Source organism: Xenopus tropicalis, chromosome 7 (genome assembly GCF_000004195.4).
Source record: "Xenopus tropicalis strain Nigerian chromosome 7, UCB_Xtro_10.0, whole genome shotgun sequence".
In the NCBI taxonomy this organism is placed as follows: Eukaryota; Metazoa; Chordata; class Amphibia; order Anura; family Pipidae; genus Xenopus; species Xenopus tropicalis.
The window spans coordinates 84,838,110-84,856,376 of record NC_030683.2 but is presented as its reverse complement, the minus strand read 5'-3'; the positions used below and the strand labels follow the sequence as shown (position 1 = coordinate 84,856,376).

General features: G+C 39.8%; 1 long non-coding RNA gene across 1 annotated transcript; it reads right to left on the bottom strand.

Annotated features, from left to right (window-relative positions):
- Positions 1-13,068: 13,068 nt before the first annotated feature.
- LOC116412206 lies at positions 13,069-17,869 on the bottom strand. The gene is made up of 4 exons (XR_004223581.1): positions 17,784-17,869; positions 14,975-15,064; positions 13,317-13,387; positions 13,069-13,085 (listed from the first exon to the last, which is right to left on the bottom strand). It is a non-coding gene; the product is annotated as an uncharacterized LOC116412206 (long non-coding RNA).
- Positions 17,870-18,267: the final 398 nt, after the last annotated feature.

Sequence of the window (18,267 nt, the reverse complement as noted above, 5' to 3'; positions counted from 1 at the left end):
TTAGCAGAATATAATAATCAGCCCTGTAACATCAGTTTATAAGACAGGCCACATTTTTTGCTTCATGATCTGTGACAACCCCTACACTCAGCTTCTCAACAGCTGCTCAGAGTGCACTGAACATGTGCAGTGTTTCTAACAAAATCCAAAATGGGGAGCTTCTGTGACAACTTTAATGGCATTTCAAGCAATATTCATTTTTAGGGTTTAGTTCTCCTTTAGTGTAGGGTATACAGTAGGGCAGTGCTGTCCAACTTCTGTGGTGCTGAGGGCCGGAATTTCTCTAGCATACATGGTGGAGGGCCGCTAATGAAAGCCAGTTTTGGCCACTCCCCTTTTTTAAAACCACACCCACTTCAAACCACACCTGTTTTATCACAATGGTGGTAGCGCAGCACAAACCCAAATGCTTGGTCCGCACTGCGGGCATACCAACTGTCATTTACATGTGAAAGAATTATATTATGTCATATTAAGATATACCCTTAAATCCATGTGCCTCCTCTCCTGTGGATAGCACAGTAACCCCCAGCACATAATTACACACCTTAGGGACCATTTAATGGCAAACTCCCAGAACAAACCCCTGCCAGGTTCACCTCCCACAGGCAGCATAGGGCAGGCAGAGTATGGCACATACAGGCAGCATGCCTGCCTGCCCTATGCTGCCAGTGTGTGCCATACTCTGCCTGCCCTATGCTGCCTGTGTGTGCCATACTCTTCCTGTCCTATGCTGCCTGTGTGTGCCATACTCTGCCTGCCCTATGCTGCCTGTGTGCCATACTCTGCCTGCCCTATGCTGCCTGTGTGCCATACTCTGCCTGTCCTATGCTGCCTGTGTGCCATACTCTGCCTGCCCTACCCTGCCTGTGTGTGCCATACTCTGCCTGCCCTATGCTGCCTGTGTGCCATACTCTGCCTGTCCTGCCCTGCCTGTGTGTGATATACTCTGCCTACCCTATGCTGCCTGTGTGCCATACTCTGCCTGTCCTACCCTGCCTGTGTGTGCCATACTCTGTCTGCCCTATGCTGCCTGTGTGTGCCATACTCTGCCTGCCCTACCCTGCCTGTGTGTGCCATACTCTGCCTGCCCTACCCTGCCTGTGTGTGCCATACTCTGCCTGCCCTATGCTGCCTGTGTGCCATACTCTGCCTGCCCTATGCTGCCTGTGTGCCATACTCTGCCTGCCCTACCCTGCCTGTGTGTGCCATACTCTGCCTGCCCTATGCTGCCTGTGTGCCATACTCTGCCTGTCCTGCCCTGCCTGTGTGTGCCATACTCTGCCTGCCCTATGGGTGAAAATTGGGTGAACAATGCACGGATTAAAAGGTGTGAACAACATAGGGGAATACATGTTTAAACAATACAGGGGGATTACAGCCTGAATCTGATGTGAGAACCATGCAGGGGGCCAGTTAATCTCAGTACTGATACCATCTAAAGCTTACTCAAAGGTAAGCCATCAAAGCAGCCAGACAGGTGGGGGGCCACACAGAGGGGGGTCGTGGCCCGCGGCCCGCCAGTTGGATAAGACATTAATACCCAAAACATGAGATTTTGTTTGTCAGTTTTGTGGCAAAATCTACCCCTCTGTTCACCAATCCAGAATCTTTTCTTTTACTTTCCAAATTGTCAGTTCTACAGTATTTGCCATTTACCTGATTTAATCTATCAATTTTCACCAACCATCTGCTGATTACTTTTTTTAAACACCTTTCTAATTTTTATTTGAATTTTTCTAGTCAGTAAGAAAGTGGTTCCTTACCTGTGCAGCAGTGCCCCACCTATGCTTGACTTTTGAAAAACTCCTAGTATTTATATGTCTGCAGTAGGGCACTTTCACTTTCTGTGTGTTACAGGAAATGGTTCCATTTCAATATATTTCACTAACTTATGCCAACATTAAAATATTGAAATGTATTATTTCTGTAGCTAAATGTTCATTAAAAAGGCTGAATTTTAATAGTCAAATTATACACTCTTTTACAGTACAATATAACATCTATGCTCTATTAGCTATAAAACCCCTGAACCCGCTGAAACCAAACAACAGATTTAACCAGTATTTCTAGTGTGTCCACCGTGTTGGTGTGTAAAAGAAAAAAATTCTTAAATTGAGAATTACAATTTCCTCTCCTAATGCTTTCAGCTTGTGGGATTCTTGCTCTTTTCGACAGTGAATAGTAAATAATGGGCAATTAAGATAACTGTTATTACAGGTCAAAAGGTTATATACACCCTAGACCACAAGAACAATTGTACCCACTATTCCATGCTCTGCTCTTTCTATGCACAGACCACTGCTATGCTTGCTCTCCAGAGCTAACCACAAATCTTTCCTCTCACACATATGAATAGTGATAAGAGATTTTTTTCGCCAGGCATGGATTCGCAGGGAATTTCCGCATTTCGCCACTGGACAATTGTTTTGAATTGTTTCACGAAACTTCTGCGACGGAAAAATTTGTCAAGTGGAATTTTTTTGATGCGCGGCGAAAAAAAGGGCGCGGTCACCAAAAAATAGACGCGGGCGACAAAAAAAAGTGTGCGACAAATGCATTTCGTGAATTTTTCTCCGCTTCGCGAATTTTCTTGCCATTTTGCGAATTTTATGGTGAAGCGAAACAGGACAGATTTGCTCATCACTACATGAACAATTGCACCTGCAACCAGCTCAAACTCATCTCAAAAACACAGATTATCTTCTGTCTAAAGGCACAGTTAATGATATCATAAAATATCCTTGTCAATTATCAATAATAATCAGAACATTTATATAATACTATATCTGCCCTTCTTATGTCTCAGTAAAGTGATATATCATCAAGGCAAAATTGCACAGTAAATTTTCTGTATTAGTTAACAACAACATGGCAGAGCTAGCATTGCTAGGCATGACTTTCACTGCAAAATCCACTTCTATCTCTAATTAAAGAACAATGAAAGAAACTTGATCGGAGAAATGGAATCTATCAGAGATACATACAATCTTGGACGGAAGCATGAGGGGAGAAGGAGTGGTTTCTGTGGGCCCATTACCTGGAAAACTGTCAGCCAACAAGGTCACCTACGGTACCCCCTTAGAACAAACTATGCCATTATTATTTATGCCACTATGCCAGTACTTTTTCTTTTTTAAAAAACTAATAAAAATTCAAATTACAAAAACAAAAAACAATGAAAGGCAGAATCACCCAGTAATGTTAGTTGCTTACTTGTATGAGTGCAGGGTATTTTCTTCTCAGTGTCCTGTCACCATACTGTTCCAGTGCGTCAGCATCTTAAGTACTGTATATATGTACTGCTCATACACTTGGGTGGCACAGAGAATGCTGGGGGCACCAGTACAGTATGGTGGCACAGCGCTGAGAGGAAAAGTACTTTTAAGCAATGGGCTAACCCAGTGCTGTCCAACTGGCGGCCCGTGGCCCCGCACCTGTCTGGCTGTTTTGATGGTTTAACTTTGCGTAATCTTTAAATGGTATCAGTACTGAAATTAACTCGGCCCCTGCATGGTTCACACCTCAGATTCAGGCCGTAATTCCCCTGTATTGTATAAACATGTAATCCCCTGTACTGTTCACACCTATTAATCCCTACATTGTTCACCCACTGCATTGTTCACACCTCAGGCTCAGGCTGTAATCACCAACATTGTTCACTTCTTTACACCTCAGACAGAGTGTAGGAACAATGCCAGCATTGTGTCACTGTATGTACTGTGGATGGCACACACAGGCAGCATAGGGCAGACAGAGCATGGCACATAAACGCAGCATAGGGCAGGCAGAGTATGGCGCATACATGCAGCATAGGGCAGGCAGAGTACTGCCTGTGTGTGCCATACTCTGCCTGCCCTATGCTGACTGTGTGTGCCATACTCTGCCTGCCCTATACTGACTGTGTGTGCCATACTCTGCCTGCCCTATGCTGCCTGTGTGTACCATACTCTGCCTGCCCTATGCTGCCCATGTGCCACAATCTACCTGCCCTACGCTGCCTGTATGTGCCATACTCTGCCTGACCTACCCTGCCCGTGTGTGCCATACTCTGCCTGCCCTATGCTGCCTGTGTGTGCCATACTCTGCCTGCCCTTAGCTGCCTGTGTGTGCCATACTCTGCCTGCCCTATGTTGCCTGTGTGTGCCATACTCTGCCTGCCCTTAGCTGCCTGTGTGTGCCATACTCTGCCTGCCCTATGCTGCCTGTGTGTGCCATACTCTGCCTGTCCTTAGCTGCCTGTGTGTGCCATACTCTGCCTGCCCTTAGCTGCCTGTGTGTACCATACCCTGCCTGCCCTTAGCTGCCTGTGTGTGCCATACTCTGCCTGTTCTTAGCTGCCTGTGTGTACCATACTCTGCCTGCCCTTAGCTACCTGTGTGTGCCATACTCTGCCTGCCCTACCCTGCCTGTGTGTGCTATACTCTGCCTGCCCTATGCTGCTTGTGTGTGCCATACTCTGCCTGCCCTTATATGCCTGTGTGTGCCATACTCTGTCTGCTGTATGCTGCCTGTGTGTGCCACACTCTGCCTGCCCTATGCTGCCTGTAGGAGGTGAACCTGGCAGAGGTTTGTTCTGTGAGTTTGTTAGTAGTTGGAAATAGCCATTAAATTGTCCCTAATGTGTAATTATGTGCTGGGGGTTGCTGTGCTATCCACAGGGGAGGAGGCATGTGGATTTAAGGGTGTGTCTTAAAATGACAATATAATTCTTTCACATATGAATGATGGTTAATATCTCTGCAGTGAGCATCAACCATTTAGGTTTTTGCTGCACTACCACCATTAATGTGGGCATGGTCTTGTTATAACATGGGTGTGGTTTGAAGTGGGCGCAGTTTAAAAAAGGGGAGTGGTCAAAACTGGCTTCCATTAGTGGTCCTCCACTACGTATTCTAGAGAAATTCTGGCCCTCGCCACCACAGAAGTAGGACAGTACTTGGATAACACATTTAAAATATATATGCTAGTGATTGTCGGGAGAAAAACACAGTCACAGCAAAAATATCAATTGAGTGTTTTCTGTAGTCCCAACTTTTAACTGTTATTTATCGGCATTCATATTTATGTAATTTTTGTATTTTTCTTCTTTAAACAATCTTGAAATTTAAAAATATTACATTATTTATTAAAACATCCATATTAAAAAAAAACACGAATGTATAAAATTATTAAAAAAAATCGAATACCTCAAATTAGTAATTTTTACATTATTTTCAATGGGTCACATTGAAAAAATGTAGAAAAACTTAAATTGACTAAACAGTTAAAATTTTGCCTAGGACAGCTCCCATTGACTTCTACATGACCTCGTTAGCTTTCTGATACCGAAGTTTCACATTGGAGGTCTTTTTTCTGCTTAATTAATATTATAATTTCTTAAACCATAATTCAAATTCATGAATATTAGCACAAAGAAAAATATAAACTTTGATAAGTAACCCTCTTAGGGGCTGATTCATCAAAGTACGAGTTCGAATCCCAAAATGGGTAAAATTCGGATTAGATATGATCATTTCTGATGATCGGAAATGTCACGACTATGCTTAAGAAAAAATCGTATTAGTCACGATAATATCATATTGGCGATCCGAAAGTCACAACATTTTCTTATCCGAATGATCATAAACAGTGGGAAAACCGTTCTGACTTTGATCCTTCTGTGCATGATTTTGGAAGCCTCCCATAGGGCTCAATGGCACTCTGCAGCTCCAACCTGGCCCAAGGAAAGTCACGATACAGAAGCTTGAATGAATCCAAAACTTTCGTACTTGCAACAAATACGATTTTGTCGCATAAATTTTGTCGCAAAGTACGAAAAAGTTGCGCAAATTAATGAAAAAAACACAGATAATATGCACAGTTCTATAAATTAGAAAAAATATGATTTTTCTGTATTCGGACTCAATCGTACTTTGATAAATGTGCCCCTTAGAGTCCATGGTTCACCATTGATTTCAATGAAAAAATGGGTGTGGCCATGAGTAAAAAAAAAACTCTGAATGGTTGTATATTTTGATAGGTGTTTATATGTTCAAAAAGTCAGTCTCAAAAATTTAGAAATTTTTCTCTATGTATAATTTGTATAATTACAAATCCTGCCGTCAGGGATGGTTCTAGTGGGGGACAAGAGAAGTGTATACCTTCTGATGTTACAGATTCACAGACTGGGTGAAGTTTGGGGCGGTTCAGGCTGTGTTTGGGTCTAACAAAGCAAAATTTCAGTCATGAAATAATTGCACGTTACCTACAAACTTGAATATTGGAAAACAAGCCTTATGCATCAGCAATAGCTTCATCATAATTCTCTGGTTCCCCGTTCCCCATTCAGCCTTTAGAATGCTGTTTTTCTAAATAACAATTTATTCTTCAGTTTTTAATTTAAACCATTACCCAGCTGCTTTGGTCCAACTGACCCCTGTGACTCCCTTAATTGCGCTGAACTGTGCAACAAATACATTTACGTAAAACAAAAGGCAAAATGAATATCTAGCTTGCTATTGAGCTCTTGTTGGACAGAGGAGGCAAGAGACAAGCCATGTTAAAGAAAAAATTTAAAAAAAGGTAAATTTCCATGGAACATAAATGTTTACACTGTAATAAATTAATTCTATGAAGAGCTCCAACCTTAAGAACATATTTTACCCTCCCAATAGACTTTTTTTTCTTAGTTTTGTTTCTCCATAAATGAAACCAAAGAACCTTTGAAGAATGTACCGAATTTTCTTAAACATAAATAAACCTGGACAACCAGAGAGTTTACATTCTTTTTAATAAGCCAGTGATTTATGTGCTTAGGCATTGCTTAAAGGGATTGTTTGTTTATTTTCAGATTAGGGATTTTTGCTGTGATGTCTTCAGCTGGAAAGCAAGCAGAAGGGAGTTTACGGTAAAAGAAGAGAGAAGTACATAGCAAAGGGGGATGATGGGATATTTACAAGACATAAAGGAAGAGGAAAGGCCTGATAGTCAGTAAAGTATAAGAGAAAGAAGAAATCAGACAAGTACAAGGGGTATAAGGGGATAATGCAGATTAAAAGGGAAAAGACAAAAATATGGGATGCAGAGGAGAAAATGGAAGTTTGAAAAAAGGAGAGAATGGAGGAAATGGGGAATAGAAGAAAGCTTTAGCTAGCAAAGGTATAATCTGAAGAAATGTGTCTGTATGTGTGTATATACTGCAGTAAATTATAATTTAGAGATAATCAAGTAGCTAGCTTGTGGGCCCTTGGCACCAGATTATCTGGCAGGCCTAAACTTTCCCAGCCTGACATTGCCTAGGTGCAGGGTATTCCTCTAATAAATTCTCTCAGTGGTGACAGTAGGGCAGCTGTGGCTTTCATCAAAGAGGTTTATGTGTGAGGTATGTCTCAGAGTTTTATTTTTTCCAGTACTTGCTGTTTCGTATAAGCAAAAAAAAAAAAAAAAAAAACAACTTTGGTTGTACTCTGCACACTTTGCACTCCAATACAGTGTTTAGCAAAGGGGTGGGTCTTCCTCTTTGGCTGCCTGAAGTCTCAGGTGGAAGGTCCACTGAGCCTGGGTTTAGAAATAGGCCCCAGTAAAGCCAAAGCCTGCCCTAGCGTTAGCATCTGCACTCTAGAGAAGTCGGGGATAGGGACCCCGTGAATGAGGAATAGCAAGCATAGCAGAACACCTTAATAGCACTTTCTAGGAGAGTGAGATAGTTAGCTACAGATAATAAGAGCAGTTTCTGGCGCCTGTTGCCTTAGCATAGGGCCACAGTTAAAACACAGGATACAGGCTAGTACCTTAACCCTGATCCACAGTTGGCCCTAGGACTCTTTAAGCTAAAGGTATTCAACCTGAGGACTGAGGTATCTATCCAGACTGCCCTTCATAGTGGTCCCAAGCTGACCAGGTGCTTTACCCTGCCCAGTCTCCCAAAGAGGTGGGATAAACCGGTGGGCATCCTCTCTTCTATCCTCAGAGTGTGTCTGCTATTTCCTGTGAGTGAGTATTGATTTCCCTGCACTATTACTACTTGTCATGCACAATAAATGGTTAAATTTGGTTTGCAAGAACTCCTGGCGTCCATTCCATCATTTATTTAAGATGTGCACTACAGTAGCAGTGGGAGGCATCCTCCATAGGCACCTTCCATATAGCGAAGGCCCATCCTGCTGAAGCAGAGTCGCATGTACCCCATGCTTTATTCACTAGCTGGACATATTTGACTTTATCAGCCAAATAGGGGTTACACACATCTTTATGACGGCAATGTAGACACCACAACACATGAGATATGTGTGTTATGATGGCACCCACACCACTCGTATCCAGGGAATCTTTATTAGTTGATGAGCCCCATCCATCGACTCACTTGTTCCTTCTGCAGCTCTCACCCCTAGAGCAACTCATGCAACACACAACCACGGGGCCATTTCGCAAATTATATTACTTGAACCCTTTTACAAATCCAATAGTAATTATTCTTCTCACAGGCCACTTCTAAGCCAAACTGTTCAGCTACACCTTTTATTGGGGTACAGGCCCCTGTGATTGTGTGTTGCATAAAGGCCCCCATGGATGTGATCCATAGAAGGGCTATACTTTATATTGGAAAGAAGCACACCAGCATGTACTGGTAAATGTCTTAAAATAATTTATTGCAGCAGAAATGTGACACAATCTTTTGGGAAACAAAATTCACATTTCTGCTGCAATAAATTATTTTAAGACATTTACCAGTACATGCTGGTGTGCTTCTTTCCAATATAAAGTATAGCCCTTCTATGGATCCCATCCATGGGGCCTTTATGTGACACACAATCACAGGGGCCTGTACCCTGCCCATCGCTGCACTAAGATACACAATGGAATTGAGAGTGGCATGAATGTGGGAAGCACAGGTTGAGTGTCCGATGATAGTTGGGGTTACAGATTCCCAGAACACCCCTCAAAGCTGTTGGTTTAAATGCCATGTACCCACTACTAAGATCTTTCAAAATAACATGGTACCTTGAGTTCCAAGACCTGACATGCCATATCATTTGGTTTTCTGGGATCTTAAGACATTAGCAAAGCTAGTGCCTGTTGGCAAATCATGTTTTTTTTAATTTTTCATTATTTTAACTAATAAGCTTTGTCAAAATGCATGCATTATAGGTTAACAACCAATATTTTAACCCATTTTAAAATGCTATTTATAGGGCTGATGATGTACATTAATATCAGGCATTTTTTCCACAGTATTGTCGTTATCAGTTATCATGTTTTCTCTGTAACTATCAACATTTTCTTTCTTAGACTATGATCTTTCACCAGTGTTTATTCAGTCTTTCTCTTTCTTTTAATTCCAACCTGAGGTATTAATTATCTTTCTTAGCAAATTGACACATTTCCGATTTTCACTTCTTTCTTACTTACAAACTTATATTATATGATCCTCTGAATATTTGTTAATCTGATTCTTGTTTGAACTTTTTCTTAATTTAGTCTCCTTTGTTCCTTTGTTTTTTCATAGTTAAGTATCACTATTAACTATGTAATTTACAAAGTTTTTTATTAAAGTTTTCATTGTATTCATTATATCCTTTTACCCTATGGTTCTAAACATTACATGGTTTATGGGGTAAATACGATCCTAGCAACCAGAAAGCTGCTGAAATTCCAAACTGGATAGCAGCTGAACAGAAAGCTAAATAATTGAAAAACCACAAATAACAAATAATCAATACGAACTGGAAATTTTCTTAAAATATTAGTCTACAATAGGCTAAAAATTAATTTAAAGGTGAACAATCTCTTCAAAATACACAAGTTAGGGAGTAGAGGCACAAGGGGCAAGGGAAATGAACATAAGGGTAATTTACAATGGCAAGGTGCAAAAAAAAAGGCTTAATTGGCCATTCTTTTGCACTACCCAATATTTTGGGGCATTGTGGAAATAGCCTCAGATCTCATACAAAGGACTATGCCCTGAATGGAATGTTGGCTGCACTTCATTTAAAACAGGTGGGTGGAAGGAAGTATATTGATGTACTCCTCTCCTGCCTCATACCAACCCTGTATCTTCGACATTATCCAAGGGTGCACCAATGCCATTCAGGTTACATCATTTTAAGCAAATCAATTCCAGTTGCTATTTGTGCATTAGTAAACACAATGGGGCCAATTCACTAAAGGTCGATAAAACGAGCGCTATTTATAGCATGCGTTAAAAATGTTATCGCTTCTTATTTTTTGCGACAACGCACGATTCACTAAAAGGATACTTGCGTCTTAACACATGCGAAAAGACTTTGATGAATCAGTACTTATTTATTGCGTCAATTTTAACGCAAAAAAACATGCGATAAGCGTTATCGCACTTTAGTGAATCAGCCCCAATATGCACAGCACCAAACGCAAACGCTGAAAAGTGCAAGAATTAATCTATCGTTCCTTTTGTGCTGTTTATGCACATAATTTATAACCACACTTGTGATAGTTTGCATGGAGCACAAATTTGCATCCCAAACAGTGTATAAATTACATCTTAAAAAGAGTGCACATTTGCTAGTTTATTAAATATGCTCAGGCGCTGGCCAAAAGTTTGCCCTCTGCAACCTTTCTGGGAATGTTTCCAGTGTTAATTTAAATGCAGGAAAAAATGTGTTCTTTTGCATGCTCCTTTATTTGGTCTTTTCATTTATTTGTAGTACCAGCCACGTATTGAATGTAGCCATTTCTAAACTCTATTAAGTATTCCACAGAGTTTGTATTGCATGTAAAAAAATGCAAAAATTCAACTGTAGTCCGTATTTTTAAACCAGCGGTGCTTTATCTGGTAAATTGCATTACAGTGAATGGGAGGTGGCAGGGATGATTGAGGAAAATCCAATGTACCTTTAACTTATAATGTAAAAATATCAATTACACTTTTTAATGCCTGCCCCAAAAAGCATGTGATATACATGCACAGGTGTTTCTATATTATGAGTTGTAGAAAGGATACAGACTGAGCAAAACTGGCATTTGCCCTCAGCAGTATATTGTTGTTATTGAACTCAACTAATTCAATGCTGTGTGAGTCAGATTCAACAAATGCCCCCATGTCAGGCACAGGTGTAGTAACCCAGGCTATGGACACCTTCATAAATAAGCCCAGAGATCCTCAAAAAAGCATCCATAATGGTGAATGTCAGCAACCATATTCACACTTACAACTTTTAAGTTGACTCTGCTTCACTTATGATATATGTGATATATCACACACAGATTTTGACACTAACCCTGCTTCCTCTCAAAATTTAGAACCCTGTATTCTTAGTACAGGTATAGAACCCATTACCCAGAATGCTTGGGACCAAGGGTATTCCGGATAAGGGGTCTTTTTGTAATTTGGATCTCCATACCTTAAGTCTACTAAAAAAATCAATAAAACATTAATTAAAGCCAATAGGATTGTTTTGCCTCCAATAAGTATTATTTATATCTTAGTTGGGATCAATTACAAGATGCTGTTTTATTATTACAGAGAAAAAGGGAATCAGTTTTAAAATTCTGAATTAATTGATTAAAATGGAGTCTATGGGAGACGGGCTTTCTGAGCTTTCTGGATAACAGGTTTCCAGATAAGGGATCCCATACCTTTAGTAGCTTCAAGAACTCCTAAATAAGAATATAAGATCATACAGGCATGGCAAAAAGGGCAATTGTATGATTCAAGATGCAGAAAAACTTTTAATTGAGATACTGATTTACGATTTTTGCGTAAAAACGCGAGTTTTTCGGCGTCTTTACGATTTTTGCGTAAAAACGCGAGTTTTTCGTAGCCATTACGAAAGTTGCGCAAAGTCGCGATTTTTTCGTAGCGTTAACACTTGCGCGCAAAGTCGCGCCTTTTTCGTAGCGTTAAAACTTAAAAGGCGCGACGTTTCGCGCAAGTTTTAACGCTACGAAAAAATCGCGACTTTGCGCAACTTTCGTAATGGCTACGAAAAACTCGCGTTTTTACGCAAAAATCGAAAAATTCGCAAAATTACCGATCATTACGAAAAAAACGCAATCGGACGCATTCGGCCCGTTCGTGGGTTAGTAAATGTGCCCCTTTGAGTCAAACAAAAAAACATATTCTTTCATGGTCACACAATCACCTTTTATCAGCGTCTACGAGCAAAGGTTAAACTTGGTTAAAGAGAGATGGCCACAGAGGTTCTTGTGAACCCTAAAATCTTGTGCTTCCTAAAACCTTGATAATTGCCTGGCTGTGGGAGATTAGAGACTTTTTAGGCTTAAGTTGAAGTATGGCAAATTGTCTATGGCCACATACATTTTTAACCTCACAAATGTTGCTAACAAATCCTGTAGAATTTAATTTCAGTACCTGCTACTGAGAAGCAATGGCTGGCAACTTACCTTTCATTCTGACCTTCTGTAATTGGAGAGGGAGAGAGCGAGAGATGAGTTGAGGTGTTCAAGCATAAGAAATTATATATAAAAAAAACACAGAGCCCTTCACCTTGTAGCTCATATTTTCCACCAATCTTTAATGCATATTTAGGCACCATAATCTGCCCTTCTGGCAGTGACTTATAAAATGATTTGCGATACAGAAAAGAACATTACAGTAGTCAACATACAATAGATCTTCAATCTTTTTTTATTTAATGTGTGTATTAGTGCTTCTATTTTTTATGTGTCTTGACTAGCATTTTTAGATGACTTATGTGATTTTGAGGTGCTTTAGCAATGTCAACTACCCTAATCCTCCTTGGATCCCAAATGCAGTCTTCCTCCAACTGACTTGGAACCATACCACTATATGAGGGCACCCAAGCAGCATCATAGCCATGATCATGCCATGTTTTCTGTAAGTGATGCCCCTGGCAATCAATTTTTTTGACCCTGCCTACTTTCACCGTGAGTTTTAAAACAACCTGATCAGACTGATCATCAAGAGGGTAACGTGCTGCTTTGTCCATATCTCTGCTAACATAGACCCCTCTTCCTAACATGCCATCTGCTGATTGCTTAAATCCGTGCTGTATGATTTGTGTAGCTGCTGCAACAGTTGTGCCGTGGTACATAACATAAATCTTGCGCCCATGTGGGTGGTGATTACGGTGAGCCATTTTTCACTACAAACAAAAATAAATATTTTACATGGACTTTTCCAAATGGCCTATTAAGCACAACAAAGCAATTCTGATTCATTTTATTGGTAATGAAAGTAAATGTTTTTGCCTGGTATCTGTAACTTCTGTCACTAGTTTCCATATGTGTAATTTACATATACATAGGGGCTGATTTATTAAAATTCAACATCTCTAAAAAAATCACCAACACAAAAAATAAATGCAGAGCATTACCTTATTTAAGAGAAAAAACATGACAGGATATTCTCTGTGCATTTTTTTGTCTTTTCAAATGTTTTCATAAACTGGGAAAATAAATACATTTGTTAGAGATTATTCCCATTGACTTCTGTACAACCTCACCAGCTTTTTCTTGCCAATTGGTTTTGGTAACTTTTTGCAGTTTTTTTTAATAAACTTGAGTATTTTTTGTGTCCATGTTTCTTCACTGTGTTTCGAGAAAAAAAACACCAACACAATTTTTAATATTAGTAACATACATAACATAGTAGATGAAGTTGAAAAGAGACTCGCATCCATACATTTTAACTCTTTTTTGGAGGAAAGTGAGGCCAATTCCTGGTCATCCAATTAAAGAAATCATATATATGTAGATGCTGCTTTATAAGACTGAACAGGCCCGGATTTGGGACAAGGCCACAATGGCCCGGGCCTACGGCGGCAGGGCTTTAGGGGCAGCATGCCACCCAGCTTCTGCTTTTAATTCGAGTCCGAAGCACTGGGGAGGTGCGAGAGACCTAATAGTTTTTAATGCCCCACACACCGATCCCCAGTGCTCCGGACCCAACTACAAATTTCTGCGCATGCACACACCTGAGCAGTCCCAAATGGGAGGGGGCGGCAGTGAGCCAGGAGACGGTGGCCTAGGGGCACCAGCATTATGAATCTGGCCCTGAGACTGAAGTCAATATGCCCAGTTATATGTACAGTAGTGATGAGCAAATTCGCAAAACTGCTGAAAAATTGGAGAAACAGAGAAAAATTTGCAAAATGCAGCTACTGCAAAACAGTTTTTTTTACGTGCACGTGACTTTTTTATGCAACCGCAACATTTTTTTTTAACATGACCATGAGATATTTGCGACTTTTTCCTAAGTCAGTGAATTTTTACGCCAGTTTCACGAAAAAAAAATGCCAATGGCAAAATGCAGAATTTCACAATGACTTCATGACTGGCAAAAAATTTTGCTCCTAATAAATGCACAGGTATGAAAATATATCAAGGTGAAACTAAGCTTGCAATACGTAAAATATATGTGACATTCCGGGGTCCTCACTAACCTCTCAAAAAGGCTAAACATTATGCATAAGTTTTGTATTAGGGCAAAACCTTCCCTCATTTTTTCAGTTTACAGTACCTCTTGTACTCCCTGACCTGTACCTGAGAAATATCTGCTCACCCACAATGAGAAAACCTTCTATTCTTGTCCTGCCAAGCTGCTATAATAGACACCATCCCCAGTTCATTACTGTTCCAAGAATGTATTCTGCCTCTGGCAACTTTCCTCAAATGTATTCTATTAAAAGATACTTAGAGGTATGCTGTTAGTGAGCCCCATCTTGTCTTTTTGCCACCTCTCTCTGATTGGCAGTCCTTTTGAATGTGTCCAATAAAGTGACCATGTCTATTTTAAGAAACCAGTCCTAAGTTCTTTAACGTGCACACCCTGAGTCCCAAAGAAGACAGCCTGCAATATAAACAGCAGTGCTACTGACATACCTGAGACTGAGGGCTTCTTATCAGTATGAGTTAAATTTTGCTTTTAGCATGATGTCGATAGCAGTATTTTAAGGCAATTTGGAATTGAAACATTTTTATTCTGCAATACATGTAACACATAAAAGTTAAATATTTGCTAAGGCTTACTTACCTTTGTGTGCAATGATATGCTTTAAAAACACAGGGTTTTCTTTCTGTATGCTGGAGTGTCCTAGCCAAATGGTGACGTATGCTAACTACCCTAAGGAAAAATGTGGTGGAAAAAATACATGATATTAAACAGTGAATAATCAGGCTTCATCTACGTTAAAGGAGAAGGAAAGGCTAATAAAGAGTTAATCTCAAGCTGCAGGCATACCTTCAGTTCTCTAAATTGTGCCCTTAAGTCTCCCCATATTTCTCATGATCAGAAGCCTCATAGAAAAAAAAAATGCTGAGCTCTGTAAAGAAAGTTCCCATAATGCCTCGCTCCTGCACCAAGACCTGTGTACATGCTCAGTTTGTAAGACTATGAGGCAGCTTCCTGCTGATTGGCTCAGATCACACATTCCTAAGGGAGGGGGAATTCTTAGCATTCTAGAGGGAGGGGGAGCAGGAGAGGGGAGAGAGAACTGAGTGTCTCTGGCACAGGAAAACAAAGAGACAAGAAATCCTGTTTCTTTTAAAAGAGAAGTCAGTGCAGCGTTTCTGTGAGTGCTTATGGCTGTATTTACATAGACCTTTCTGATAAAACTTACTTAGTTTTTACCTTTCCTTCTCCTTTAAATGTATGCATTTGCACCAACCATCCTCAGATGCCTTTTAAAAATTCCCCTTTGAAATGTTTCATTTAAAAAAATATTGATACACTTATGTATGATTGCTGTTTTTAAACCATTATTTAACCCTTTAAGTGCCAGCAAAATTTCCATTTTTGTAGGGGTAAAAACACAAAAAAAATATGTTGACACCCCCCCCGAATCATATATTTTTGGAAAGTATGCATTAGAGCAAATAAAAAATGAGCACCTATGTCTTTCTACTCCAAGTTACGCAATGCTTTCCCAAAATTGGTAGTTTTGATGAAGTACCTGAAAATTGCCTCAAAGCTTCCACTTTCAAACATCATATCTCCCACAGAACATTAGGTACCAAAATACCCAAATATAAAAGCCAGGAGTCCACTGAACCATTTATTGCCCATTGTGCATAGGATCACCAAAGTATCAGGCATTTAGAGACCCCAAAAGAAAGTCTGTACATACAGTACAAACTGCCTCGGAGATCATTTTATCTGCTAAAGATGATTCAGTTGGCGATTTTGATGAAAAATTGCCTCAAAGATTCCACTTTCAAGCACCTTATCTCCCACATAACATTACGTACCAAGAAAACACATCCTAAATATCCAAATATGAAAGCCAAGGGCCCGCTGAACCATTTAATGCCCATTGTGCACAGGATCCCCAAAGTATCTGGCATTTAGAGGTCCCAAAAGGCAGTTAGGGCATGCATTTTTTTTATGGCATATATTTCTATAACCAAAACAATACACCTCCAAATTTATTTGTGATAAAAGTAGCAAACAAGTAAGTTGACCCTGTAAAACCTCATATAATGAATCATACATCTGCTGGAAGCTTTGCACTAATTTTCAGTTTTGTTTCTCCATAAATGAAACCAAGGGACTTCTTATAAATGTGGAGATAAGATTTTTTTAATCACATTATCTATATATATATATATATATATATATATATATATATATATATATATATATATATATATATATAATAGAAAATAAAGAAGCCACTCTCACAGGACTTATGTGAAAAAATAAAGATTCCTTTAATGAATGGTGGACTGACGTTTCGGCTGAACACCTCAGCCTTTCTCAAAGGGGCAATACAGAGTGAATTCAAACCATAAATACCCCTAGTGGCGGGAAAATACAGACAACAGATGTGCAAGCGTGACGTCACACTATACAATATACTAACACCCATTGTTATTGTGTGGATTACACAATTATATGTATAAAGCGAAACTTATACATACGCTTTATACATATGTTAATGTAATCCACACAATAACAATGGGTGTTAGTATATTGTATAGTGTGACGTCACGCTTGCACATCTGTTGTCTGTATTTTCCCGCCACTAGGGGTATTTATGGTTTGAATTCACTCTGTATTGCCCCTTTGAGAAAGGCTGAGGTGTTCAGCCGAAACGTCAGTCCACCATTCATTAAAGGAATCTTTATTTTTTCACATAAGTCCTTTGAGAGCGGCTTCTTTATTTTCTATTCTGTTTCCGGATTTTGGACGCTGCACCCAGGCAGAATTTGTGCTTTACACGTGAGTGCCAGTGACTTCTATTCTTATATATATATAGTTAAAATCTCTTTTTTACACCAGCTGGAAAGGTAAAATCAATCAAAATAACGGGCTGCTAACATTTTGCATGTTTTGCAATTAATACAACAGCAGTTACCCAAAGACCCAGCAATAGCTCTACTGCAAATATACCCAACAAACTGGCCTAAAAATACCAGAAAACAATTATTTCATGTGTTCAATACAGCTTCAATGCTAATTGCCAAATACTGGAAAATCCCCATTCAACCAACACTACAGGAATCCATCGACCAGATTAAAAGAAATTGTATGGAAAGGGTGACACCAGAGATACTGGTTACTGGTTACTTTTGCTTTTACACTTCTTAAACTCATTAACAGATTGAGACTTTTGCTACATGTCTCTATACAGTTGATATACTGTGAATTCTGCACTATTGCAAAGTTCTCAATAAAACTGAAGTTGTTAAAAAAATACTACTTGAACCCAATCGAGACAAATATAAAGTAAGCAATATATTATTGTTTTCTTATCCAGAATATCTACTTCAGCTGCACCAAAAACAATAATAGCAAATATTTCACTTTAAGTAATCTAGTCAGTATGAGATTGGCTCCTTACCAGTGCTGCAGCGTCCCGCAGATGTTTTACTTCTGGAAAGGTTCTTGTTTTTATACATCAGGACGCTTTCAGTTTCTGTTACAGAAAACTTTTTTTTAAGAGAGGAAATGTTTTGTAACCTCTATTTCAGCTCAATAGCTGCCTTTCCGGACTAGTACCAGTAGAACATGGGTTACACTGTACTCTCTTATCCAGAATGGGCCTTTGCTAAGTGGAAGAGGAAGGTGAGGGTGTTGTGCGACTACACCTCTCTTGCTGCTATGCAGAAAAATAAAAAGAGAGGGTGCCAGAGGTTCTTGCAAACAACAAAATAATGAGTGTTTATTTGAAATCAATAGGGTTTACTCACAATACAGCTCTCAGAGGCCAGTGGTACAGGCAACACATACAGAGTGTAACACAGACTGACACTCCCCTGGGGACAGACTTGGCAGGAGTCTCACTTTACCTCTGCGACACAACCCGTAGTGGATCCCCTCAGGGA